A 25,364-nucleotide genomic window follows, 5' to 3' on the forward strand; every position below is an offset into this window, starting at 1 on the left:
ATGCACAGGACACGGTCCTGTGTCTCAGAAAGTGTTTGTTGTATTGTCTCACTCAGATAATTATGTAGGCACTGGTGAACATTGCTCTGGAATAGTCAATAACATAAGGTGAAAACCTTAATTATCTTTGATTTCACACATCTGGGAATGCTGATGCAAAACTCAAGTAGCAATGCCAAGAGAAGTGCTCTGTGTGTGTGTTTAGCCCTAAAGAGCTCCCTCAGTTCAGGTCCGTGGAGTCCACAGAAGTGGCTATGTGACCAGCCATTCATCAGACGGAATTGGCTGGCATATTTCTGTACAGAAAAATGCTGGGATTGGTGTAGATATGAGACAGTTTTGTGGCAAGAGCTCTTATCTTATACCTGATGTTGCTCTCTGTGTATGCTGCAGGGCTGCAGAGCAGACCCTTAAGGAGTGAGGTGTAAAGAAGCCACAAAGCCAAGAAACACAACTGTACATCCCCATTAGCTGCCAGGAAAAGGGATGAACTCCTGGTCTCACTGAAGTTGGTAGGAGTTTTCACATCAACTTCAATGTGTTTTACTCTCAGTGGTTGGTTCTTTGGTTCCCAAAGCCACATTTCTATCTCTAGAGCAAAAAGAGAGTTCCTGCAGCAGTCAGTATTAATAAGTCCCTTCAAGCCAGTCAGCAGGGAGAAAATTCACTCATTTGTACGCATGAAGCTGGTGTAATGCAGGGATGCCAAAAAGCAACCATAGCTGGCACATACAGACAGGCTAAAAAAAGTCAATTCTTATTGACTTCTGAGCAGCAGCTCTCTATTGACTTCCAAAGTGTTTTCCCTGCATGAGAACAGTGGAGTTTAGCCTGGAAAATGTTGGAGCTGGCTAAAGGAAAGTGCAGTTATAGCTGCTGATTATAGATGAAGAGTGTCTGTCAGGATCCCCCTTCCTTTCCTCTCCAGCCCAGAGGAGTTGCTTGGAATGAAAAGCAACCAGCATGTGGAGTGTGACACAGGTTTAAATGTCATCTCTTAAAGGTGGCTGTTTGTAACACTTCATAGAGAGATGCCAAAAGATCTGTTTGGTTTTGTTTGTGGGCTTTTGCTTGTTTGTTTGTGTTGGTGTGGGGTTTTTTGTTTGTTTGTTGTTTTAAACAATTGAGTCTGGTGACTTTTCAAGGAAATTAAACCCAGATTTTATTTTCTGCATTACTGAGTGATAACTAAATTGATGTTGTTGGCTGCTATTGAGTCAGAGGATGGCAGAAGTTCCTGTGCTTGCCAGCAAAGCTCCCCCTGTGCTGAGTCTGACTTGGAAGAAAGAGTTCCATATGGTCCTATATATCTGTATATATCTATATGTCTTTTTCCTGTGAGTGCATATTTATATACAGACAGGAGTTTGTAAAAACAAAAAAGAAGGAAAACTCTTATCAGATTAGATCCCAAGGGCATCAAAAAGTGATTCAGAAGTGTAATCTCAATAGACTGTATTTTGTAAGAGCGTGGAGGGGATGAAGGGTGAGATTAATTTATCAGAATATCAACAACAGGCTATATGAGCAAATGCCCGATGAGTGGATTGAATTTTATGCTAGGTTTGTGGTTTGGTGAAGGACTTTTGCTGGTGCTGTGATGAAAACCTACCCCTTGTCCCATACTTTGATTGTGGGACAGAAAGATATCTATGAGCATTTCTGTCAGCAGGGGTGAATTCTGTCCTGAGAACAGGGAAATTTTTTCTAGCACATGATGTAAGAGGGAAGGGGAGATTAGTTTACTACCTTTGTGTACCCTGGCTCTTTTACATATACTAATTAAAGTGGCTTGGTTGTTTGGGGATAGTATTAAGATCATCTGTTAGTCAGACTTCAAGTTAATTAATCAGCCAACCTGCTCACACTGGAAGGGGCTAGTGTATGATTATGAGTCACCCACTTAGGTAACTGATATTTATTTATTTTTAGGCAGACTATGAGGCACCCAGACACTACAGCAATGGGTCCCAGATCAGTACTTTAAATATATGAAATATACTGGTGGTTTGGACCTTGCAGATGAGAGAAGTATCTGCTTGCTCACAACCTCTCCCTTTGTAGATGATGAGGTCAGGCTCATCACATGAAGATAAATTCCTTATCCTAAGTATAGTTAAGACTCATTCCTGAAATATACAGAAAGCATTATTTTGGGATAGATCTGTATGTGCCTTTGCAGCTCTTGATTTGCCCTGTATCCCTAAGTGACAAAGTTGGTCTTATCTGTGTAAGAGTGCAAATACTCATGGCATATAATGAATAGCTTCAAAACATGTTTTGTGCCTTTGTCCTCTATTCTTGAAGCATGGTGCTGCTGGGTCTGTGAAAGCATGAGAGGCTGGCAAAAGCAAGGTGCACAAAGCACAGAGAGATTTGGGAACAGAAGTGGAGGTCTTTGGGACTATTGAAACAAGCAGCTTTTCTTTGCAGGTGATCACACTATGTAATCCCTTTAACGAACATACCACGCTCAGTTTCATACTGAATCAAGCTCCTGCCTTTTGCTGTCTTTCTTGCTTCCACCTTAAACACATTTGTGGCCAGCTCAGACCCATTTGATCTGCCAATGCTGACTTTGCTTTAGTAGCTTTTGGGATAGGGCATGTCCATATTTGTTTCATTAGCAACATCAAGGGCCAGGCACAACTTCATGGTGGTGGATGAGAATTTCTGGTGCTGGTAGCTCAGGCCAGTGCTCAACCTTTGATGGGGGTCCAATGTCATCCATGACAGCTCTTCAACTCCATTTCAGTGAAACCATGATGCTTGGGGTCCTTTGCTCACCTCTTCTTACTTGTTTATCTCTACAGGATCTTTCCTGGAACTGCCACGGTGCATCTTCCATGGGTAACCTCATGGCTCGCAGAGGAACCAGTGTCCATGTGGCTTTCCAGCTCAGTCATGAACTTCTGCTGTGGACAGCAGCAGAGAGAAAGGTGATACGGTTTCCATTGCTTGTTATTTGCTTTCAGTTTTGGGGAAAGCATGGGTTTGGGGCCATAAATGTAACTGGTACTCCTGCAGAAGTGACTTTGAACTGTGGAGGATCATAGAGGGAGAGACACCCATAGTGAAATGCAGTCTTGGTTCATATTGCTGGATACCCTGAGTCCCACACATTCATCAGTAAATGTGAGATACGGAGCATTACTTAAACTGTGTGAATAATCATTTATTCTTTCTTATTCTATAGCTGGGTACACATTTTAAAATATGCTGGGAATAAGATAGCTTTCTGGAAAAGTGGCATTTTGGTAAGAATTGCATTAAGCAAAGAGTTGGCAAGTTGGCAATTTAGAATTCCCCTTTTGTGGATTTATGTCTTAATATTGCAATTTTAACATTGTTTTTGTTTGGTGTATTTTGTGTAAGCAGTCACTTAATTTGAAATGACTTTATTTCATTATTACAAAGTGATTTCCATATTTTCTGGTACTTGTTTTATAATTGTGAATACATAAGCACAGTCTTCCCTTTGGTTTTCCTAAAATGGGATCTTTGAAGACTTACTTTTTTCAATGGTTTCACTGTATACATTTTATGTTTGGTCACATCTGCAGTGAAATGCAATGAGCTTTCCTTCTAATAGTTTCCAGTGCAGTAGTAATGTAGCATGAGTCCTGTGATTTTGGTAATTGCAGCAAGGAGAGAAGATTTTTTAAAAAATGAATTCTTTCTATGTTGTGGTTATAATAGGATTTGGAAGATGATTTTTGACAATTATGGTGAAATTAAAGCGGGGCTCTGAGTTTAGACTCTGAGACAAATTTTCATAGCGGTTTCATCCCTGGTTTTGGTGGTAGGGCAATGACATTAAGGGGATTTAGTACTGGGTGATCAAAAATTTTCTGCAAGACATGGAGACCTGGCAGTGGCAGTGTGGTGGGGGATTTCTGCATGCCTTCTGGTTCTTGGCTCAAGCCAGTGGCACAGATCTTATGCTACTACAAACATTCAATTAAATCACTGGTGTATTTAACAAACAATTTAAAAATATCAGATGTAGCAAAACAAACATGGAGATGACATAGTCAGTTTTGTTTTTAGAGGTGGTGGAGAACAGAACATCCTTTCCTTGGAAATGCTACACCTCCAAGAGGAGAACTGCTCCTTTGCAGCATGTGTCTCAGCTTCTTCAGACGTTGTTTGCAAAGTCTCAGGCAACACTGGACCATGGAAACCCATGTACCATATGTTTGTAGGATTATGGGCTCCCCAGCTCCCCCAGGGATATTTGTTCTATCTGTCACATAATTAAAAATAAGTCTTTCAATTTTGCATACAAGGGCTAGAAAGATTTGGTAAGAATCTAGCTAATTTGGATACAGAAAAAGAAGTGCTTTTACTGACTTAAAAGCACCTGTCCATTTTGAGAAGCAGATGCAAAAATTATGTTTGGCATTTGTCTGAAAATATGCTGGTTTAAGCTGATGACCAAGAAGTAGGTAGCTGCCATGCTTTCTACTTAGACAACTGCAGGGAAGGTTTGGCTGACTGATGTGTGAGAAAGGAACATCCCAATTCAGGTCTCAGGTTGTCACAGAATCACAGAATTATCAGGGGTGGAAGGAACCTCAAGGATCATTATTCAGCCCCTGCCATTATCTTCTGTGATTTTGGGGTGTGTGTCTGGAGTCCTTGCAAATGAAAACTGAGGTAAAGAAGTTGTTGAGAATCTTGACCTTCTCCACAACACCTGTCACCAGTTCTCCCTAGTCTTCCTTTTGCTATTAATGTAGCTATAGAAACTTTGGATATTCCCCTTATGTTGATGCTTGAGTAGTTTGAAAACTGTGACCATTTGAGGCTGTGCCTTTAAGAAAGGGACAGTGCTGGGATACTCTGGCTGAATGTTTTGGAATGGTGACGAAAGCAATCAGATATTCTAAACAAATTTCATTGGTAGATTGGTGGTATGCAACTTTAAGTTTGAGTTCAGTTGGAATTTTTCTTGGTTTCTCTCTGTCCTGCTTTTCCAGCCTGTCTGCTTCTGAGCAGCCGGAGTTCTGACCTTGGATAAAGGAATGGACTGAACCTCACTCCAACAGCCCAAACATCCTGAATACAGCACAGATTTAAGTCAAAGTAAAACTGTAGGTGAGACAGTCCTCCTTTGTGTCAGTGCCCTGAAATACCTGAAGGTCTCAAAGAATTGCTTGATTATTGTCCTCTTTGGGCTAATAGATGCATTTCTAAGTAGGCATGGAGGTATTATGCAAGGTGCTCTGCTGCGCACATTTTATGCTCATCTACTGGGTCTTGAGGAGATACTGTGCTGCTGTCTGTCCCCATTTGTTGGTGTGCTGGTAGAAATGCTGGTGCAAAGTGAGAAGATTACAAGTGAGATCCTGAGGGTTCATTTAGCACACAGCACAATTACAGCAACTTTGGAAAGCTGTTCTAAATCATATGGGTGCTGTACTCCCAATGGATGTTGTAGTGGCAGAGAAATTACAGGATGCCTCACTGTGTGTGGCCTCACTGGTTTTGCTCTTTATCCTATGTCTGGCCTTAGCAGTTCTCTTTAGGGTATAGATTTTCTTTGCTGGAGTCATCCTCTCAGAAAGTTTTTCAGTCCTGTCAGCCTGGCTTAGCCACTAAATGTCTTGCAGTCTAGGAGAGTCCCGAGGTTTTTTCACCTGGAGGGTAGAGCTGATCTTCCTGAACGGGCTAGATAACCAGATGGATTTAGATAATCACTCAAGGGACCTTCGATGCCTTTCTTCTGTTTTCACTCTCATCAGAGGATCTCAACAGAGATCATCTGTTATGGGTTGAATTAGATTCCCCCAATAACTTATTTTTTTGGAAATCTGCCCCAGAGAGCGAATCTCTCCACACTCAGAACTTGGAAGTAAAAATGGAATTGTATTTACAAAAAACCCTAAATATAACAGTATAAAAAGTAATGAACATGTACAGGGTGTATTTACATATATATATATATATATATATATATATATATATATATATAAACAACAACACAGGATTCCCCTGTACCTTTCATTCAGGTCTTTCTCCCCAAGGGCCCCAAGAAAGCTATACAACCACACATGGTAGCTCAGCCACACCCACACCCCCCCCCCCCCCCCCCTTTAGAGAAGCAAATATAGAGAAGTCCAAGGTCAGAGGGAGGATGGCACAGCCTGAAGCCAAAGCAGAGCAGCAAAGAGCAAGCAGGCAAAGAGAACAAACAAACTCTGCTGCAAGATATGAGGGTTTCAATGCACCAATGGAATTATATTAACCTATCATTATCATTTTGCATCCCATCCTTACATTGTTTATCTTACATTCAGATGCCTCTGGAATTTTCCTATTCACAATTAGTATCTAAGCTAGGGAATAGCTCAAACTGTTACATCCTCCAAGTGCTGGGAACAGGACAATGGGCTGCCTGACAGTCAGAAGCAAAGAGACCTAATAGATATTTCAATGGAAGGACAAAAATTTACCTGAGGGTTAAAACAGACTAGTGTCCTGAGAGTGTTTGTAGTTAAATTCCCAGTATCACATGAGTGATTTCTGGGGGCTTAAGAAGAATCTAGAGAGACAAAGTACACTTTAGCCTCAAGATAACACTCATTTAATTCTTGGTCTCTATACCTTAAAAAATTGCACTAAAAATCTATTAAGATTAGGTTCTACTCCAGTAATGATTTATTATTTTTGTCAAAACCGACTGGTTTCATTCTTAGGCCAGTGTGCTCTTTGGCTGCCTGTGCTCCTCAGCTTTAATGGTCCTTCAGTTCCTGAGGTTTCTCTTGAAACAATGACATGGTTATATATATTAAAAAAAAAAAGTCCTGGAGTTTAATATGTTAGTCCTTCAGGTGACTTCATGCAGGTGGTCACAGAATCATCGAATTGTTCTGGTTGTAAAAGACCTATAAGATTATCAAGTCCAAGCATTGACCTAAAACCCCAATGGCCATTAAACCATATCCTGAAGTGCCATGTCTACATGGTCTTTGAATACCTCCAGGTATGATGACTCCACCACCTCCCTAGATAACCTATTACAATGCCTGACCACTCTTTCAGTAAAGAAACTTTTCCTAATATTCAACATAAACCTCCACTGGTGCAATCTGAGGCCATTTCCTCTCATTCTATCACTTGATACTAGGTAAAAGAGATCAACCCCCACCTCACTACAGCCACCTTTCAGGTAGTTGTAGAGAGCAATGAGGTCTCCCCTCAGCCTCCTCTTCTCCAGACTAAACAATCCCAGTTCCCTCAGCCACTCCTCATACATAAGACTTGTTCTCTAGACCCTCACAAGTTTCAGTTGCCGTTCTTTGGACACGCTCCAACATCTCAATGTTCTTTTTATAGTGAGGGACATAAAACTGAACTAGTATTCGAAGTGCAGCCTCACCAGTGTTGAGTACAGGGAATGTGGAAAGCCTGTCTGGCTTTTTTTGTTCTTGTGCCTTCTCCCTCACCAGATCCATCAGCACTCTCAGTTGTCAGCTTGCTTGCCTGGACCCTGGGCCCAGGTCTGAATAGGACCCTCTTGCTAATCCAGGGAGGTGGCTTCATCCTCCACTTTGTGGAGAGGTGAAGGAAGCAGCAGCAAGAGAAGACTAAAAATAATCTCTCTTCACTGAGGTCTGGGCAAACAGTTGCCTCTCTGGTGTCTCCAAGTTATTTTTGTTCAATATAAAGCAGCAGAGGAGGCTTTCTCAAGAGAGTCTTTAGTTCACTCTCTACTTCAGGATCAGTGCTTTAACAACTTATTTTTCCTCTCATTTGTACTTCTGTAGTAAATATTTCTGCTAGCATAGCTCAGGTGGGACTGGAATTAACATCTGGGACCCTCAGCCTGTCACACTGTGACAGAATAAACAAAATGGCACAAACATACACACCAGGCATGACCACAGAAGCTTTCTTGGGTGTCTCTATACCCACTGCATAGAGAGAGCACATAGCAAGGAGAAGGTCTGCACATGAGTAAGGGGAAAAAACACAATCTTGAAAATCCCCCTGTAGCTAAAATCTTGCCCAAAGAAGCACCATGGTTTTCAAGATGAAAATTTTCTGGATACCTGAAGCTTGTGTTCATGGCTGAGGCACTCCAGCCCCAAAGCCAGAAATGTGATGTTGAGACCATGCCCATGCATCTCCCCATAAGGATGGCAGATGACAGGATCCAGCTGACCTCAAATGTATCAGCAGCTGCATTCTACTGCAAAACAAGGTGAGGGGACTCTTCGATTTTACAATATCTCTCCTGTTCCTCCTTGTGCTGGAACAAGGCTCTGCTCTTGTACAGCCACATCAGCCTTGTGAGCAGCACCATGCATCAGACCCTCTCTAGGGTCTGGGGGGGGGCTAGGGCTGGTTTCTCTCCTGTGTTAATGCCTGGACTGCTGTGCGGTGGGACACAGCGGGGAGCTGCACTGCAGAGGGGCTGCTGCTGTTATGCTGGCAGAGGGAGGGTTTGCCTGCTTGCCTTCTGTCTGGGGCATCTAGCAGTAGCAGCTTGCTTTTTAAGCTGGGATCCTGCAACCCCTGGCCTGGTATTCCAGAGAAAGATGTCTGTTCATGCACCAAGCATGGTACTCATCTCTCTACTTATGGTGCAGAGTAGTAGCTGGAGATGACTGTGGTGCCAGCCAGAACAATAACTCTGTGTGCTTCCTGCCTGAGCCTCTGGAAAGCACTGAAGAGAGATAGGTGTGGTGCTCTCTCCCTTCCTAAGCACTGGCCATGGGGGCTGTGCTGCAGCCCAGCCTGGCACAAGGACAGCTTGTCCTACAAGAGGTGACCACTCTCTGGGAGCTTGCATGCTGCAGTGGATTAGAGTGTGACGGCTGAATCAGCTTCCCAGCAGCATTGTGCCCACCCTCCCCAGCATCCCTACAGCAGGAATGGGAGCTGAGGATGTGCAGGAGCTCCAGAACTGCAGCAGTTGTGACAGTCCACTACATTAAGTTAAAGCAGGACTGAGTTTGATTGATTAAAGCAGGGTGAGAATGTGGGGATAAACAGCTTGAAGGTATTTGGGGTTACACAAGATTGAACTAAGTCCTTCACACAAGGTCATTTTGTTTTGTTTTGTGTTTAAATAAAAGTAATGGAAGTATTAAAAAGATGGGGAACTGATTGGAGCAAAAAGCTCGGGGTTCTGTTAAAGTCACATTTTTTAGAAGGCCATTAATAAAGGATAAAATTATGAGTGAGTGGGGTTTCTGCCCTCACAGGGTCTACAGCAGGCACTAGGTGAGCAGGACAGATTGCTGGGCAAGCTGTTAACCATCAGAGCTGCCCAGCCCAAGCTCACCTGAATCCTAGAAACTAGTAAGTTACTAAGATGGGTGTCTTCTACTGGAACTCAAAAACATTGTGTAGTGAGGGAAATTGAATGAGACAATCTGGCTGATATCTTCATTTCCACCTGGTTGGGCTTCTGGGTTTTTTTTTTCTTTCTTTCTTTCCCTTTTTTTTTGTTTTTCCCTTCCCTCTCCTGTTTCTTCTTTTCTCCTCTGCTTGTGGCCCTATTTCAAAGTCTGGATTAGGCAGCCAAAACTGCATTTCATCAGAGTAGTGTGAGGGTGCTGAGAAAGGCTGAGCAGTGTCCTGAACAGCTAAATGCTGGTACATGTCATCTTGGAAGAAATGATAGGAGTGTGCACTGTGCCCTTTCTTTCACAATGAGATAGAGAGAAAGAGTCAGCACCACCACAGCCGCTGTGTTTTCTGTCTCTGCAGCTCTTCCCTCTCACTCTCCATTTGTGTGCTGTCTTTTTTTTCCCCTCTGGAGGAACAAAAGAAAACAACATCTGCTCATGCCCATTTAAAATAACCTTTTCCCTTTTTACTAAAATGGACAGTTGTTGTCACCTCCAGTACCTTACAAGAGCCAGCCAAAGAGTGGCTTTTGCTGATAGGAGGTAATTCTGTAAGTGGGAAATATAATGAAGCCTGTTTCTCTGCAGATCTATGTTCCTATCACATAAAGGGCAGTATTGACTTTTAAGTTAATTATACTCAAATCTGCTGTTATCTCTGCATAAAGCACACTGTGCTCTGTGATTTCCATGTTCTTCAGTTGATCTGCTTCACTCACCTCCCCATGGCTGCTCTGCTGCCTTGAGCTGGTTGGCTTTCATCCTCATTTCCATCTTTCCTGAACATTACAGCTTCTCTTTTTCTGCTGCTTCAGATTTCTCTTGAGATTGTCTTGTCATTTCCTCCTCCTTCTTAACCCATCCCTTTCCCTGATGTTCCCTGTTATTCTCATTGCAGGGCTGTGCAAGTTGTCATTGTAACTGTAAATAAATGGAGGGCAGTGGTAAGGCAGTAACAGTTCTCAGTGCATGGGGAGCACCAGGGGAAAGTGCTCCCTCACTCTCCCACAGCTGATGATCTCCCAGGATGTCTCACATGCCCACTAACCACAACAGAACCTCCAGAAGTAGCTGTGCTCCAGTGATGGGAACCATCAAGGGTCCTTCTCCACTGACCATGACCCAGCTAGGAAATCTCTTTTCCCCGCTGTTTGCCTCTGCACTGCAGGGACTACAGCTCTTTCATGCAGCTCTAGACAGCACAGGGTTCATTCCAGCACATTGTATGGGGCTGTGATAGTAGCTGTAATGCTGGCACTAGGGCCCATGCCGCACAGAAACTAAAGGTAGAAGAACTGACGTACAGCTATTCCTCCTTGGTACTCAATCAGCCCTGTGCACTGTACAGTGCAGTTCCTCAGTGACTGCTATCTCCTATTATACATTTTTAATTGATTAATTTTTCATCCTTACCCTAAGGTCGTATGTTCATGGCAGTAATTGTCAGCACCCCATGTTCATTTCATGTAAAGCTATATTTAGACATTTCCCAGATGACATATCCCTAATGTACAATATCCTTTTATGGCTCATGTTAAATCAGTCTTTAGACCTTTAGACAAGGATTTAGCTGGTCCTTGTCTGGACAATAATCCACACTGCTCAGGAGAAGCTTGCTAGTGCCACTAGTGTGACTCTTTCCTGGTTTGTTCACACGTTTTTGAGCATTGTATTAGCCTGTCCACTTCCCTTTACTGCCTGTCCTCTGTGCATTATCTGGGTGTGTCTGGGAGAGCTCCTGTGCGTGGCCTTTGCCACAGTGGCACCACAGTGGCTGTTGCGTACAGTGTGAGTCACGGCACTGTGAGTATCCAACAAGGCACAGTGCTGACCCTTTCCTTTTCCTTATGATATTCCCTCTTGTTTTAAAGCCAAGTGATATTCTAGAAATTGGGTGACAGGAGCAAAATCAGCTGAGATTAATCTGGGGAGGTCCAAACCATGCTCTCTGCTTCCTGGTCACTGGGTTTTATAAATCCCATAGGAATTTAATTAACTCTGAAGAACTTTACTTTCTGTATTAAAATCTCTTGAGATTGGGCCAGGAAGAGATGTGCATTGCCAAGCTGATCTCATAAGCCTTATTTCTATAGAAAATTGGGATAAAAGCTAATGGAAAAGGAATAGGGAGTGTTAAAACTAACAGCCCTACTGGATCCTTTGCATATCCAATGCTTTTAATATTTTCTCTCCTTTTCAGTATGTTATGGAAGATACACAGGGCTGATGTGCTCTGTCTGAATCAGCTTGAAGCCTCGGACTTCATTTACCAAGTTAAAGTTGAGTTAGCACCTCTCAGTCTCTGGGGCTGTGTCTTGCATCAGAAACAACACAGCTCATTGTCATCCCCGAACTCTGCTCCCATCAGTTGCTGTCCTAGGTGATGCTAAGTGACATGTGGAAGAAAACAGGATCTCTTTCAGAATATGTGAAAAGACAGCTTTGACATAAGATGAAATCAATAAGAGGAAGATGGATGAGCATTCATTACATGTATTTGTTGAGGAGACTGTTTCAAGAGAAGGGAAAGTTTACCTTAGGACAGTTGTCCCCCTCCCTTTTGTTGTACAGCTGCTTGTCAGTCAGCTCTTTGGCTGCTGCAGCCAGGAGCATGTGTTTCAAGGTGAACTGTTGCTTAGTTCACTTTGCCTTAAAATGTTGCTTGGCAAAACTGAGGTAGTTCAGGAGATGATTGATGAGCAATGAGACAAGCACGCAGCAGGGATAGGCTGGGATGACTTCAGCCACAATCCAGAGCTGATCCTATCATTTAACGGGCAGGACTGAGTTGAAATGAAAAGGGATGCTAAGGGAGAAAGGATGAGTAAAGGCGAGAGAGAGAGTTTCAAAGGCTAGGAGAGAGGCTGTGGTATGGTAGTCGCCATAGTGATGATAAGGGAGAAAGGCAGAAGACAGGGCAAAAGCAAAATCAGTCAATAGTAAAAGCATTCAAGGTTCAAAAGGCAGCCTGCCAGCTTTGTGCATGTCTAAGGGTCCTGAAGACTGGGTAGGTGCCAGCTGGCACCTCCATGTCTTTCTGCTGCTATTGGATTTTTTTTTGCTAAAGACACATATAAAGTTATTGCTTGGACCATCATGCAACAGTGGCAACAATGTTTTAGCTACAAGATACTGTCTTTTGATACAAGTGACACTTGGCTATCTTTGGTAAATTTCATATGGGAAAAAATTCCTTGTGGCTCCATTCCTGTCTTTTACTTGCATCACTGAATTGTTAGTGCATTTACTTACTGTGAAGGGAGGGTTGCCCTACTGATGGAACAGTCAGAATACAGCTACACACCAGCCACAGCAGGATCTGCAGATTTGTGGTAGGCTCCTTGGTCCCCAGTGCATGGGGACGGCAAGGTAACATCAGAGGGGCATCCACAAAAGCCACTATGCTGAAATGTCAGTTATTGAAAATAGTCCAAAGGGGGCACTGTAAAAGAGGAGTCATCCTTGGATATACACAGCCACTTTAGAAGAGGCTGCAGCAATTTAAGACATGATCATCTATTCAGCTGTTTGAGTTTGTCATGTCTCTGGTTGAGGTTACCATTTTCACAGCAGAATGGTTCACTTCAGTGCTCCTCATCTGCCCTAGTGAAATGCCTGACCAGTCAGTTCTGGCACTAAAGCAGGTAAGTTATGTCATAAGCAACAGTTTTCAGCCCAGTAGTTGTAGTTGATGGATAAGGAGCTAAATCCTTCTGCTACATCTACCTTTGCAAGAGGCCATCTGATCAAAGCTTTAAATCCGTGATTTCCCATGGCACAGTCATCTTACTGCACACCACCAGGCAGTGCCTTTCTCCTTTCAAAATTCAAACTGGAGCTAGATGCCTGAATCTTTGCCTTATTGTGTTTGTCTGTTGTTTTTGTTGTTTCTGTGTCAGCTGCTGGAGATGACACAAGAGGCAGGGGTTAGAGCACAAAGAGATCCATTCACCGCTTGTCTATCAGCAGAGCATCCAGGCACAGTTGGAATGATACTGGAAGAAAAGACCCTGCAGACCTTTTGAAGATTTTCTCTGCTGCATGAAATAATTGCAGATTCTTGAGGGAGGAGAAAACAGGAGAATAACTGTGTTCCAGATATTATAGCACCTATCTCTGAGTCTCAGCATCCCAGGCCATCCCTAATAATTTACCTAGTCACGCCTAGTCTTGTTCTGTCTTTGTTCCCTTAAAACTTTTTTCTGCACAGCAGAGTTTCTGTAACTGTGGGAAAAGTGGTATACAATCTTAGAGGCAAAAATTAGTCTTATTCCAGTCATTACTGGAACACACCAAGAACATAAAAAAATCGGATGCCTGTATGTTAGATGTGCTACCGCTATCACTTTGACATCTTCAGGACGTGCCGTATTTACTCTGACCCTTTTACTTTCCATGTATGTCTCTTCATACTGCTTCATAGTAAAATCATCTGCAGGAGTTATTTTCTTTCTTCAGGAATAAGGCAAGTTTAGATTTCTAAACCTGTTTCCCTGACCTTCTTCAATGATGAATGGTTTTTGACTAGGCCATGAGAAGTGTAGGGTCCTGTGATTTTTGCCTAATTTTTAAGGGCACAGGGTGGACTGAGTCTCTGGATTTACTTCACATTCAATAAATATCCTCACCAGACTACCCCTCCCGTACCATTTGGATTGTAAGATCAAGTGAAGCCTTGAAGGAAAGAGGGTATCAAACCTCCCCCTTTCTTTCATCTCTAAGGCAGACCAAAGCACATATTAAATTTCTTGATTCTTGGACCCTGACAGCTCTCAGGTTTCCTATGTTGATGTATAACTATTTAACAATGTGAATGTTCTGTCAAGCATACTGCATGATGGACTGCTGAGACTGTAAACCTGAATTACAGACAAACATACTGACCCTTTCTTCTGCAGGTATTTGTATGGTGTTTCAATACTTTGTATTACATGGCTCTTGTAGTGTTTGAGTACCAACAAGAGCTCAGACTGCAGCATGGCAGTCTTCAGTAACTGTTGTGTTTTTTTTTCACAAAGGTCTCACAATTGTACCCTGGTGTGTGGCAGATGCCTAGAGGTAAGAGGGAGAGAAAGGAAAGGAAAAGGTAAATCTTGTAAGCAATAAAGAGGAGAAACAGGAATTAACATGATTAAATGATGGCTGGTCCTCTGTGCAAAGGCATTGACAGTATGGCAAGAGAACAGTACTTCGATGGAAAACCATGAGATGGAGGTTGTAGTGAAGCTATCAGAGACTGGGACAAGAATGAGATCCCTGAGCAATGTAGTGTGAAGTTAAAACAACAGGAACAGTAAACAGTGGGAAAGGAAGCAGGTATGTGGAAAAGACTGAGGTCCATTTTAGGGGAATGTCCATCAAGATGCGTGATACCCCCCCATCAATGCATGAAAAGGCAAGCAGGCCACTGAACCTCCCTGTTCTGCTATCAATAAACAGCAGTGAAGCTGTGATGGCCAGAGAGGTGCTCTCTGCTCCAGAGTACATGGCATTGTTGTACCGTAAGCAGATACTCCATTAGGTCAAGCAGTAGAAGTCGGTGGAGTGGTCTAAAGAATGTTCTCTTTCTGAGCATGAGAATATGAATGATTCCAGAACATACATTAGAAAGAAGTCTTCACTCTTCCTCACCCCAAACTAGAAATCTATATGTATGAGTGACAATGAGGTTGAATTTCAGGTGATTCAGCAATTCAGATGAACCAGAAAAAAGCCAGAATAAAGCCTGCATTATGGTGCAGTCCTTAGCAGGATACTATTCTTTCCAAAGGATTTGAATTTCTTCAGTGCTCAAGGCAGACAGAGGATTCCTTGTCATTTCATCTGCAGTATTTAATGTGTGGTCCCCAAATAGCTTATTGTATGTTACTCAGGCTTGTTTTAAAAGCCTTCTGTTTCCTCCTAAGTATGCCATATATTTGTTTTTCTCTGATACATGCTCCTTTTCTGCCCTTTGAATCCCATCTAGATGATTCTTATAGGCAGTAAATAGGATATTTTAAAAAGAGTTTGAGAGAAAGGTGGTCTTGGCTTTGGAAGATTTGAGAGTTATCATGTAAGACCTCTATTCCACTTACTTTTTTTTTTTTTTTTTTTTCCAGTGATATGGTAGTTCAAAGCCTAAATTTTTTGCTAGTGCTCATCATTCCTGTTCTTCAGGGCTTCATAAAGACTCAATTCATCTTCATATCAGCCTAGTGAGGGTTTCATTTTGCTCTGTTATTTTTGGGAAAAGTTAGGTGGGGTGTTAGAAATCAATTTCATTATCTGTCTTTCAACTTTGATTATAGAGTGCATCTGTTCAAGAAAAGACCTTGCTAACAGCATGCTAGTAACATAATGGATAGCACCCTCTCATTATAGATTAAATGACAGCAAGTATGATTCCTGGATTGTTTTCCTTTTGCAGGCCACAGGATTTTCCCTTCTTATTCAAGGTGCTAGACAGCATGGTAAATTCTCTTTGCAATCTTGGATTCCTTATAGCTGACTATGCAAATCACCCATTTTCATCTACTTTCTATAGGACTTGGTTTGTGTGGCTCCAAGCACCTCTTTAAGGTTAAAGTAAAATAGAGATCTGGAAGGCAGGAGTTTTTCTTGCTGTACACTTCACATCTGAACCCCAACAGAGTGTTCTATTACTTGGAGAGATAGTGGATCCTGTGGAAAAAATGTGATCATATCATTAAAGGCTTCAGAATTAATATTCAAAAGCAGGGCAGAAAGGATATCAGTCAGACTGAAGCTGCACACACAGGCTTAATTTTAGTACTTCCTCAATTCCTCTGTCACATTATTCTTACTAGATTTTTATATAAAAGCTGGAACTAGAAATGGAATGATGAATACACTTAGCAGAACTGATATCAATTCGCTGCAAAACATATTAGTTGTGACCAATAAACTCAGATTATTTCACTGGATTTTCTCTAGGTTTACCCTAGTGTGACCCAGAACAGACTGTGGTCCACTGGGTATGGGAAAAGTTATACTTTAAAGAAATAATCTCACCTATTTCAAGTTTTATTAGCTTCTGTTTCTATTATACCTTTCAATTTTTATATTTGTTATATACTGGGGCTTGACTTGATGAAAGCTCTAGTCTTCATTGTGTTACAGAGTTTCTCTAAAGAGTAAATGTTTTTAAAAAGCTAAAAAAAGACAGCATGTGTGAACTCACTCTTGGCTCATTTTAGCCTTTAGAGAATTGATATTGCCATATGGAATAATATGAAATCATGAATCAGATCTTAAAGAAAATACATTATGACATGAACTTATAATGTTTAAAAGTGAATGTATGTTCAACTCATTTTGTTTTGCATTCTGCTTCCTGAGCCTTTGCAGTATGAGAGCAAGAAAATTATTGCTTTTTTGTTTAAATGAATCAAAAAATGGGAGTTCCTCACATAATCACAACAATTCAAGATGTAGTAGTTTGAGGAAAAAGCCTCAGATATCACAAAATTTATGATATAAATTATGAGAATTGGCAATTTGTAGCTCTTCAAAGGTGTCTGAGTTTTAGATATGCCCTTCTTACACATAAAGAACTTTCTGAAGTACATAAAAGATCCAAAGCTATACTTTAGCAGCAATATCATTAAATACAACTTCTCCTTATCCAGGGAAAGATGCAGATTGCCATCTTCTCTCCACAACCACTGAAATGGGTGGCCTTGCTAAAGACAATCTGTTACCACAGTATGCATTGGGAATAACTGCAGAAAAGTTAATGCAAATATCACAGCTTTCCACTTTGGATCTAAGATCAGAATGTTTCCTTATATCCTGGGGAAACTGGAGGGGGGAAGGATACTGGGTTTTATGACTGAATCATCTCAAACAGCCCAGGAGAGGTTTGGGGTTTCCTTCTACGCTGGATTACATGGGTCTAATTCTGCAGCAATTGCACAAAGACAGTTTAGCATACCTCTGATATGACTGAGGCCAAAGAAGGATTTAGCTTTTTGCAACTTTTGTTCAGTAAAAAATGGCATTGGAGGTTGTGCATTTTAACTCACATCTGTTAGCAACAGGGGAATATTTAATTCAGGACATGAAGCATTTTTCTCAATAGCTTGAGCATATACTAAAGGCTGAACTCAGAAAGCGGTACAGGATCAAATACAGTCTCTCATCTCTCTGGGATATAATCTAGGAAGAATGAAAAAGTGAAGAAAATCAGAACTACTGTGGCATGACCTAGTGGATGAAGTCCCATTGTCCCTTCTCCCTAGGGATCCTGAGAATTCAGCTGTTTGATATGGGGCTGGAGATGGCAGCTCCTTGTGATGGCATTTGGCTGCTATTAAAATGAGAGGATTGCACTCACACTATTCTGGGGTTGCTTTGGCTACATCTAAAATGTAGTGCCTTGGCCTGTCTGCAGTTTTACAACAGGTTGTGTTCCATTATTATCTGGTTTTAGGAATAAATACATGCACATCTCTTTTAGATTTTTAAAGAGTCTTTGTTTTTCCATATTGACAGCAGATGATTAGGTGTATCCTGTAAAATGGCCAGGTTCCATACATATTCTGCAGTTCCAAGGGCTCTTTATGGAATTGCAGTCTAAGCATTTCTCCTGAGTTTCAAGAGAACATTTTTTTTTAATGATGGCAGCTACAGCAAAGTATTTCCACCCATTATCCATTTTGTGGAGGGAGATGCCAGTGACTGATACACTGTCCCATGGATACAGCAGATGACCACCACTGACAGTAGTTACTTGCTCATTTCTTGTGGAAAATCTTCGAGCCAGTTTTGTCAGCCACACTCCTTCTCAATCATCTAAAATCAGAGAATCATAGAATCAATAAGGTTGGAAAAGACCTCAAAGATCATCAAGTCTAATCTGTCACCCAAGGCCTCATGACTACTAAACCATGGCTCATTACAACTATCTGGCAGCTGACTGATGATGGCCCTCCTCAGACCAGGAAGCCTTCTCCTTCCTCATCCCTGCACTAGCAGCTCTGCCATCCTACATCTCTCAGGTTCATTGCAAGCCTTACCCTGGAGAGTCAACTTGCCTGTTTTCCTTCTCAGCTTTTCTCCCCAGTCTATGTGCTCCTGAGTCATTACTCCTTTATGCTAATCATTTGAGCTGGGTTCTTTCTAGCTCTCTTTAATTACTGTCTAGCTTATATATAACCCTCTTCATACTGTAATCACAGACATAGCAAAGATTATGCAAATGCTGATTAGGGTGTAATGTGGCTTGCAGAGCATTCATCACAACTGCTGAGAGGGAAGAAGAAAGGAAGCTTGATTCTTAGGGGCTAAGCCAAGATTGTCCTGAGAGAGATTTTACCTTTACTTGAAAATTGAACATATTTGATACAAAGATACTGAAACTCAGCAAGGAAAATATTTGAATAGAATCATGCTTCCCTGAAGATACTAAACTAGATACCTATTCTTGAATCTCATCTATGCAGTATGTCAGCAAGTGCTAAGAACACTCAGTTGTTTGCATCCCAAGACAGAAACTCTCATCCTGACACTGCCTCTAGCACTTTTTGTCACTTTCTTCATATGCACAGGGGAGAAACCTCCCTGAACTCTGAGATAAAAAATGATAGGTGAAAGTGAAATTATTCTGAATATCAGTCAGTGAATCTTTACTTTCCCAGCTCTGAAGACTCAGGCAGGTAAGTAGAATCCAACTAAGATATATCTTCAGACAAAAAGAAGGGTAATTATTTTTTCTCTAGTTACTATACTTTATGCATACTGTCAGGAGGCAGGATGAATGGTACCTGGGAAACTGTAAATCTGACTTACCATTTACTATACCAGATGAGAAAATTGCTAAGAAGAGTGGAAAGAACTGTTCAGTAACAAGAGGCAGACCAATGAAGTACTACAAGCTTTACAGTAAAAGCTGGAGGGACAAGAAGACATTATACCATCATATAGGTGTACCAATGTCTTGGACCAGTGCTTGTGGATTCACTAGTGGGCTGGATGTATGTTAAGACAAAGGCTGGCAGCAAGAACAACTGTGTCTGGAATGAAATGTTTTTCAGTAGCACAATATCTCTGTCATGCATGCGGGGCGAGATCCATGTGATTTAACAAAGGGTTGGATTTACCAACTATAGCTCCATGAGAACAGTGCTGACAAGGGAAGTGTTGTTTTCCTCTAGGTTTCTAGAACAACTGTTCTTTAGATGATGATTGGTCCTGGCCTGATTATTTCCAGGAACCTGCTGGCATTACTGCATAGCAAACACAGAGGTTCCATCTCATGTTAATCACTCTGTACTGAAGCCTGGTAGGGGTGCCTGGGTCCAGATGTGCATGAAGTCAGGACAGAATATTTCAGGGTTTGGAACTGCATCTTTTGGAGACAAAAAGATGACACAGATGCTCAAAAACTTCACAATCACTCTGAAATCTCCCTTTTGAACTTAGTAGTGTCAATAAAGGCTGAGGAAAGAAACCTGTCAGCTGGCACAACTGGAAAGAAATCTGTTTTGATGCTCTGACAGCACTGCAGATAAGGCACATAGCTAAGCTGGAAGCCAGGAAAGTCAGGAGGCTCAATGACTGCCTCCCAGCCACCTCAAATGCCCCTAAGCCTGATTCCTTTGTTCCTGAGCCTGATGCTCACAGGTTGGTTTGTGTTCCCATGACTACATGCAGAAAAGGTGAAAATAAAAATAGTTACATGTCCATGAAGAAACAACTATTATTGATTAAAGAGCTAACAACAACTTCAACAATAATGAACAATTCTCAGTATTGAAAATATATTCATCTGGTCTTTCTGTCACTATTAGGTAAGGCTTTTTCCTCTTACATGATTAGATTCTGCAATTCTTGATGGACAAAAGATCCTAAGGATATTTTCAGAAATATATGTATCATCCAGAAAATGAGGGCATCTGGATAAATCAATACAGCTGTTATATTCATGTCAGACTTTTACTTTGCCAGGTATTCAACAGAATCATTGTAGTTGTTAGTTACAAACTAGTATAATAACTGATGGCTTCTGTCTGGGGAAAACTTTTGGGCCAAGTCTTCACTCCTGATAAAGCTGCTTTGTGCTGCTCAAAACAGCCTTTAAGATACTTTTAGCAGTTATAGTCAGATTCATCTGTCACAGGGAACTCTCCATATGGTGGAGAGATGATTTTGCTGAGTCTGCACTCTTGCCATCACAGCTCTGTTTTTGACACCATACTGAGAGACAGAAGTACATTGCTGTGCTCTAATAATTCCCTGCTGTGGAAGTGTCTCTTTTCCCAGGTAGAGCTTAGATTTATTGTGAATTACTTTACAGGCCTCTTTGGAAATCCACTGACATGAACTCAAAAATTTCATTTGACTCCAAAGTCAATTTGGCACAGGCATGACAGCAGTCTCTGGTAGAGGAGCCTGGGGAGCTCAATGTATTTTTAATAGTCTCAACAAGAGAGTAAGAAGGCCCTAAGATTCTTGAGATGCAGTTGTGATATGCCATACTAATATTTCTTGCCAATTCTGAAGCAGATCTATAAGCTGACTTGGGAATTACAATTAGCTTGAAAGAAAGGAAAAATGTCACATAGCATACTCATAAAGCCATATATAACTAACTTCTGGAAGTCTTGGGGGATATTTCACCTCAAATGTTTGCCATTTAGAAAGCCATCACCTTCTAGGAATTTAAAGTAGAAAGTCACCACTTGGGCAGGCTGCAAGTCAAAAATTTGCCTTTGTGTCAGAAATGCAGGAACTAGGTCCTTCTAAGTGTTGCTCAGAACCACAGTAGGTATTGATTATGAATGAAACATAACCACCTTCTGCAGAAACCGTGGAGAGGACATTCGCACTGCATACAAAACACAACACTTAGAGTTAGCATTATGTACAAAAGCAGCGCCAAACCGCACCTGAGACAGCAGGGCTAATGAGGATGTACTGTATCATTACCAATTACAAATGTTCAGCTGAATGACTGTTAATTGCAGTAAGCAAATTCACACAAGAAATAATACTTTGCTGCCCTCTCTCTCTTTCCCCCTCTCTCAGATTTATTTCCAGTGTTAAAAGGAATTGTTGATGCCACTTCTGGGAATGTAGGACTGGAAATTATCCCTCTCTACAGCTATACAATGGCCATTTTGTTTAGGAGGTCTCCCAGAATACTGTTCCTGCAGCCCCCACTTACTAAGGGTCACAAAACACTTTTCAATATCAGGTAATAAACTTAAGAGCTGCAGTAAAAGCCCAAATCTCTCAAGCACAATATCAAAGACTACAACTAATACCCTTGCAATGAGATATTTACCATATTGCCCAAAAGACTGAGAAAATGGTAGGGGGGAAAAAAAAGGTCATACAGTCCTTTGCCAGACTCACCTGATGGAAAAGGATTTGTTGTGACATAAATCTATCAATCGATTCAACCAAACTCCTGTGAACATGATGCACCACAAGCCATCTGATGATTTAATGCCACCAGTGTCCTTTCTACATCCTGTCTCTGACTAATTTCCAGTGCCTCAGAGGCAGTTAATAAAAAACCCTCACAAGCCATGTGCAGATGGGGTAAAGGACCATAAGAAGCCCTGGGAATAGTCAAAGTACAATGCCAAAGGTCAGCAGCTCAGTCCCCTTTAAATCTCCCTTGCATACACCAAAGTATCAGGCCCTCATTTAAAATAATTTGGGTGCTTGTGCCTAGACTACTGTTTATTTGTTCCAGGGATGATTAAGAAAGCTTTCTAGTCTAAGTGTCCTTATGGCTAATTTATAACCATACATCCCTGTGCTAGTATAATTCTTTAAGTGTTATCTTCCCTTGATATTTACAATTTGAATGTATTTACGGTGAATCATTGTGTTGGTTTGATTTTGTATGGCTAGCCAACAAAGCTTGCTTGCAGCCGCCCTGTTCAAGGGATATCTTGCCACCCTGGTGTTCCTCTTCTGCACCTGTGGGAATGGAACTCAACCTTTTCTGATTGTAAGTCACCAGAACTGGACATAATTTTCCAAAGGTCCTGATCAAAGCCGTATTAATACGTCCCTCTCTACTAAAAATACCCTGCTTCATGCATCATAGACTCACATAAGCCTCTTCCACAGCTACTCCCACTGGCAGCTCACAGTCATTGTTTCATGGAGGAATTCACCCACATAGTAAGTCAGATGAGCACGCTTAAGGCTACCAGAGCATCACCACCTTCCTCCTTTTGCTGTAGAGAGTTTCAGGCACAGAGTACTACTTCTAACCTTGAACAGATTCTTGCTTTGACAACTGTAACTTCCTTTGCTAGCTTCATTCAATACCTCTGGGTAGAAATCATCTTTGTGTTCCCCTGTCCTGTCAACCTCACGAATTTCCTCAGTTTCTCTGAGTTTGCAGTTCTGTGACTCCAAGCCTTAGACAAAGGTCTACATTTGTCCCTCTTGCAGTCTAATACTAGCTGGATTAGTCCCTGATCACTCAGTTTGAGATTAGTTTAAGTACTATGGCCTTCTACAAAAATCCTTCTTGTTTATTAACACCAGACCCAAAATAGCATCTTCATGGATTCTCTCCCTGTTTGCTTGAGAAAACAAGTTTTTATGATACTCCCGAACATTTAAACCCTACCACTTCCCAGTAATCTTTTACCAGCCTGTATCTGAGAATTTATAGTTTCCCACAATTACATGATATTTACTGTATTTTTCTTCCCCATAGTTTTTGGAGACAACTAACCGGGTCCAAGTCTGTAATGGATTACCAGACTTCTCTTGCTGGACACCTTTAATATTCTTTTCTCTGATGTAACTTTCCATTGTAATGTCCTATTACTTTTATTTCTTCAAACAATTTTACTAAAATACAGAGTTACTCGAGGTCTTCACCATTACTTATGTTATTCTAAGTAGCTACCCCTCCAACAATTACATTCTAAACATTACTAAGCAGTGGTGTGGAATATGCAGCAGCTGCATTGAGAGACAGCATTTCAGGCCTCAGTGAAAACGTTGCTTACAACATGAAATTCCAAACCAGTTAAAGACAAGACATTACTGTAATAATTGTATCAGAAATCTTTAAAATTTTGTGGATGTGATATAGAAAAAGGAAAGAACACCAAAGCACTTGAAATGGTAAATATTGCATTAGATAAACACTGTCCTTTTAGTTAGAGACATTCTTAAATGTGGAAAAACTGCTGACATATTATAGACGCTGTAAGAATTTGGTTTCTCTTTTGGGGAAAGAATACACTAGTACAGCTGTTAGAGCTACAAGCACAGGAATACTTCTTATTTATTTATTTATTTATTTTTAGGGCAAGACAAGAGGACACGTATACAACAGCAAAAAGAGTGGCAAAGAAGGAAATTGCAGGTTTCTGATAGAAACTTACTCGCAGCTCTGCTGCTGGAGAAACCCAGGTTCGGTGCACAGTCCTATCAGTCAGACCAGAGCTAAGCAATCTTGAACAAGTAATGGGAACATTTAAAACACTTTAGATTGTCTTTCTGATTGCAGGTTCACGGCAGTTGTCTTGACAGCTCAGCCAGCCTCTTACTGGGAACAGCCGCGAAAGGCGGGAGAGAGAGAAAACAGCAAAGTGGGATAAGAGAAAAATCAGCATACAAAATGGGATTTAGCAGTGCGAGCCAAGCTTCGTACTTTAGGGTCTGGTGAGGACACAGCTGGAACTAGAGATGTTTGGTTTTACGGGACAGGTTGACGTGGGTGTTGCAGAGATCCGGAGGATGAAGACCGAAGAGGGTCAGGATAGGTTTCGGAACGCGGGGAGATGCTGTAAGCGGGAACTATGACGCAAAGCTTGTCCGTTCAGGATCACGCATCCAACTGTTCCTCCCTCGATAAACAACGTCCAAAAAGGATGGTGACCTCATCCCACTGAAATTAGCCAAATACCACACATTTCTCCGTGTTCAGCTCTGCACATTCCTTACAGCTCCGGCTTTCCCGGCTCCCTGACCTACCAGCCCCATCGCTGCACCTAGAGCTGCGAATGCTCCTCTGCGGCAATTTCTTCGACCGACCCTGGCCTGCGCTGCCGCCAGCGCTGCTTGAGTGCCCCGGCTCTGGCTGAGCCCCCCGCGCCACTTCTGCGCCAGAGCCAGCGCACCCTTTTCCTTCCCAGAAGCGCGGTGACGACGCGGGGAGAGCTAGCACAGCGTTGCCCCGCATAAAAGCGAGGCCGCCGGTACCGGTCGAGTATCTGCCCCGATCAGGGGAGCCCAACACAAGCATTATGCAACAGCTTCTATGGGGTATCAGCGTCGCCTCCCTGCCTGAAGAGGAAGGACCGGGTGCCTCTCGCACCCTGGGAGGCCGGGGAAAGGAGCACTTATCAGCGCGATCCCCCATGCTCCGCCGTCCGGCGACTCGGGGTTGCCACCTACGGTCGGCCGTTTCCTGCCTGCAGCCGACCGGGCCCCCACCGAAGTCATCGGCATCTCCTAAGGGCGAACGGCTCTGGCTCGCTGCTTTTCTCTTTTCCAGCCTCTTGTCCCAGTACTCTCCCCGCCCTCCACTTGCTTTCCTCCCCCCCCTTATTCCAGTGGCAGGTGTGTTTTGTTGTTGTGGGGTTTCTTTTTAAATAAAGGCGATTGTGTTCGAGGCTACCCTTTGTACGGGGCAGCTCGCACCTCCCTCGGAGAGCTAAGGGCAGGCAAGCCTCTCTTCGCAGCACCGACCCCTCTCCCGCTGTACCCCAACGGTCGGGCCGGCGCATCAAAGGCTGCCCTCAGGCCGAGCTCCCGCAACGGCAGAGCAAGCCTCAGCACGGCTCCCCCTGATCTGAGCAGGACGCAACGGTGTCCTCGTAGCCCAGCCCGCACCCCTCCACCGCTTGCTGAGTGCCGGCAGGCGCCGAGCGAGACAGGCTCCATTTGCCAGTTGTAGAGCACAGAGCCCCTTCACCCTAGGCTGTACCCACAGCACCGGTGCGAGTGGGCGGTGGGGTAACGCAGGCATCAGGTGCAGCCGGGGCAGGCGGGCAGGCCAAGCCCGGCCCCCGG

The 25,364-nt window shown here is 42.5% G+C and overlaps 1 long non-coding RNA gene across 1 annotated transcript; it reads left to right on the top strand.

Annotated features, from left to right (window-relative positions):
* The first annotated feature begins 2,744 nt into the window (after window positions 1-2,744).
* LOC137452022 (uncharacterized) lies at window positions 2,745-24,962 on the top strand. Its single transcript, XR_010989940.1, has 3 exons — window positions 2,745-2,939; window positions 23,654-23,759; window positions 23,857-24,962. It is a non-coding gene; the product is annotated as an uncharacterized lncRNA (long non-coding RNA).
* Window positions 24,963-25,364: the final 402 nt, after the last annotated feature.

The sequence above is a fragment of the Melanerpes formicivorus genome, unplaced genomic scaffold (assembly GCF_026170545.1).
Source record: "Melanerpes formicivorus ecotype bairdi unplaced genomic scaffold, bMelFor1.0.p_v2 SCAF_48, whole genome shotgun sequence".
Lineage (NCBI taxonomy): Eukaryota > Metazoa > Chordata > Aves > Piciformes > Picidae > Melanerpes > Melanerpes formicivorus.